We start from the raw sequence: 4,195 nt of genomic DNA, 5'->3' as shown, positions 1-4,195 counted from the left end.
TGAGCTCATTTATGCAGCCATCCTTGCTTGGTTTCAGGTCAAGAGTGATGGATGAGTTGGAGTTGTTAAAAGACCATTTGTTTTCCGTGAATTGTGCAAGCTGCAATGGCTGCTCTGATGACTTTGTTACTCCGACCAATTCTCGAACGAGAGCCATGCCACTCTTGGCCTTGTGCTCCCTGAAGTAAAGGGGAGGAATTTCTCATTAGACCAGAAGAAACTGATATTTTTTTCTTAAACATGGTAAATAGAACTTTCAAGTGTCCACTGGAATAAATTCGAATATGTTTTGAAGGCAAAATACAAAATACTGCCATATAAGTTGAATATTAGTTCCTCGACCAAATACCAGTTTGCAGTTGGAAAATAAGATGTAATAACACTATATGTTATTACAAATCAATGTATTATATAATAACTTTTTATTTGTTTCTGGAAGGAAGTTACCAGCAAGTATCATGTAAGACTTCACATATATGTGTCCATCGATGCCACGAACAAATAAATACCTTATCTGAAGACGAATGAGTTCAGTACCACAATCATACACGAAGCGAGTCCAGGAGCTCATATTTTGATCCTTGATGGAATGTGGCAATAGGCAGGCCTTCAGAGAGCAAGGCTTTACATTGACCATGCTAAGGACCTGTGGAGCCTGCCTTGGGACAGAACAAGATGCGGCAACACGAAGACTGACAGGAGGGGAACCGGCATACGCACCACCAGTTTTCAGTTCAAACCACCTCTCAAAGGAGAGCTTGAAATCATGCCCTGTAACCTCTTGAAGAGAGATCGAAACCTTCCCCAACGGTTCTGGTTTGTTCGATGATGATGATGCCCCAAAACAGGCCTGATCAACCATTACTGTAAGAATGATTTCGCCAGTCGGTTCGCATTGGAAACCTGCTCCGATACTCTTCCCTGTTTTCGATGAAATATCCAACCTGCCGCCATCACGGATGAATGCATCTGGTTTAGTCTTGGTGTACCATACATAAACGCTTTTCTCAGGAATTGCAGATGGTAAATTCTTGATGTCCACAATCTGTAAATACAACTGCAAAGGATGAAAATATTTTGAGTTAGTAAATTCAGTAATTGTCTCTTGACAAAAGAAGCGGTCAATCATGTTTTTAGATAACCAATATCAGACGTGCTTCCAAATCAATAATAATATTAATAGTACAACATACCACATTCTGGGTTATTTTATTAGATCACAAAAATCTTTGCAAAGTACTCGTGTAAATGTTGCTTCATGGATAACAATAAGATGTAAAAAGGGTGTCAAGCATACCTCCACAACGTTTGTTTCAAGAATAGCAAGATGCTTCTCTGCTTCACCGACACCAAAAACACTATCGCCCTCACCACTGAAAATCTGAGGAACGGATGTCACAGGAGATGGCAAGCTTCCACGGTACATAGCGCCAGCCTTCCAATACCTCACACCAAAGCTATTCTCAAACTGTTCGGTGGTCCCTGAAAATCCGGTGTCGAGCTTCTTTCCTTCAGCTCGATCGTCATCCGTGTCATCATGCTCCAGAACTCTCCCAAGGAGACACAGCATGTCATTGCAGTAGGCAACAGAATTCAGTTGGTGAGTGTGCCACATTAGATCCACATCGTAGGTTGGCACACGAAAAAGGTTCATTCCTTTCTCCTGGTTCATCTTGATCAGATACAAAAAACCTTTGTACCGAGCTAAAGCGTCTTCAAGAAAACGCTGATCATGCATGTTTGGTGTTCCAACCTGACAGAAACAAAGGAACTCACTGACTTTCTGCACATGTTTATTTATAGTTCTTGCATATCTTTTTCTTTTACAGAAAGGTTAGTAGTACATCAGAGCAAAGGTTAGTAGTGTAACTACCTGGTAGACGAAAGAAGACTGTCTCTTAACAGCTGAGACCAGATCATAGGAAATGCCTCCTGCGGTTTCATCACCCACGTAAACAGAATCGTCGGAAGGGCTGCCACTGTACTCCAACTCAAAAGGCTCTCCAGGATATAACTCAGTCCAAACTTTCTCGGACCGATCCTTGGACTTTGCTTGAATGGAGGACCTGACATTCTTAGAGTCCAGTATCCTACCATATAATCTCTTGCAGTCCTTTATATATCGAGTCTGAAAGATATCTGTTGTTAGCAGAGCAAAACTAACCAGAAACAATACAGGATGACTTTGATTTAGACATTTCCAACCATGTTCACTCACTAGTAATTCTCTTTCTGTTATGCTAAGAGGTACATACAAATTAATAGCCAAATACTAGTACTTCTCTAATGTGGTGTCGACAGATTTTGAACGGCACACGAGCATCTGTGAGTCAAATATGCATACCGGGTTAAGCCGATGGCAGTGCCATATCCATTCGCAGTCAAGCGGAACAACCAAAGGCTCATCATCTGCAACAGCGGCCTCGGTGTGCTTGGCAAGGAGGGGAAGCCAGCAGACTTTGTACCTAGCACAACAACAAATTAAGTCAGTATTTCAAAGTCTAGATCAGAGGATAGTTTCAGAAAAAATATTCGATGCCATTCCTTCAAAATGAAAACCCAAACTCTTCCACCAACTTATATCAAGGTTAACTTATGTTCCCCCTTTTTTTTTAAACAAAAATCAAGGTTAACTGAAGTAGTCTTTTTTTGGGGGGTCTAATTTTCCTCAAGCAGGTGTTTGTCAGGAGACATGGTCAACGTTCTAAATTTTATTCCCAACCAACACAACGCACCCTACATAGTAGAGATTGTACCGCGACAGAAAAAGAATGAAACGCCTCATCAGAAAATAAACTAATTTCCAGACGCAAATGGTCTCTTGTGTTGCTGAAGAGCCAACAATAGATACCTGCGTATGGCCCTGTGGAGCAGCGGGCCGTCGTAGAGCCACCGGCGGCGGTCGACCGCGGCGAGGAACTCCAGGTGGCGCAGCGCGGCCGGGACGAGGTCCTCGCCGATGCCGATCCCCTGCGCCGCCGCCCACCGCGACTCCTGCTCCGCGTCCATCTTCTTTCTCCCCCCTTGCTCCAACCCACCTGCAGTTGGGGTAATAGATTGGGTTAAATCAAATGAACCACGGGAAGGGAACGATCACGAGACGGCGATCATTGGCGCGTTCTTGGCGCCGCAAAAGATTACCAAACTGAACTAGAACAAGAACCTGAGGGAGGTTGCTGTGCTACTGACAGACAGCTCGCGCTACGGACTCTGCCACCACGGCTGCTGTCCTCCGCGCGCTCCCTATTTATACAGTGATGCGGGGAGAGGATGGAGATAAATTGTTGACGAACTGAAATAGTAGCATCGATCGCTATCCACAGCGACGCGAATGTATGAGGTGCTTTCAGTTAAGGGCGGGCCGGCACCCGTAGCGTGTGTTGCGCGCGCAGTCTCTGTACGCTTTCTGAGCCCATATCCATGAAGGATCTTTCTTGCCAACTCTGCACACTTGCTGCTGTTGGTACAAAGCAAATGAATGTACTACTGTACTACGGAGCCAGATGAGTACTGTACGAGCATGGGTGTACTACACTACTCCTAAAAATAATGGAACTTTGAAATGCAGAAAATAGATGCACCGTTACAAGCACTCCATCCATTCACAAATATAACATGTTTTGGATATTTCAATACGGACCGCATACCGACTGAAACGAATGCACGGACACACTAAAACGCGTGTATATACATCTGATTCAGAAAATGGTATAGCACATTTTGTATTTTTTGTGAACGAAGGGAGTACAACTTTAATTTAGTCTGAAATTGAATAGACCCATCACCAAACTGTGGCAATAATTCAGGAGGACCCTAGCTAGTCCTTGCAAAAAATATTGTTGCTTGCAAACTTAGAAAACCATGTACTGCACATCCCACTTGGATTATTCAATATTGGAGATGCTCTCTCTGGCTGTGCGGATCATGCCACTTCCGGAGCATGCGCAGCATGCACCATAGTGCTGTAGTACACACGTACTGCAGTAGTACAGGGCTCAAGGCGTTTGATCGTACGGTACGTCACACACGTACTGCAGTAGTACAGAACATCTCCAACAGTTCCGTAAAATAATTACAGTTTAGGTGAAGTTGGGGGAAAAAAAGCTCTTCAACCATTTCCGTAAACACGCAAAAAATTATGAATCCCATATAATCTTCGAAAAATTTCATTCATCTATGGGAACATGGTCCTTTC

The 4,195-nt window shown here is 43.6% G+C and overlaps 1 pseudogene; it reads right to left on the bottom strand.

Annotated features, from left to right (window-relative positions):
* The window catches only part of LOC119274398, a 7,740-nt pseudogene extending 4,363 nt beyond the window's left edge, over positions 1 to 3,377 (bottom strand).
* Positions 3,378 to 4,195: the final 818 nt, after the last annotated feature.

The sequence above is a fragment of the Triticum dicoccoides genome, chromosome 3B, assembly GCF_002162155.2.
Source record: "Triticum dicoccoides isolate Atlit2015 ecotype Zavitan chromosome 3B, WEW_v2.0, whole genome shotgun sequence".
NCBI lineage: Eukaryota > Viridiplantae > Streptophyta > Magnoliopsida > Poales > Poaceae > Triticum > Triticum dicoccoides.
Note: the sequence above shows the minus strand (reverse complement) of the source record. Positions and strands in the feature narration are given on the sequence as shown.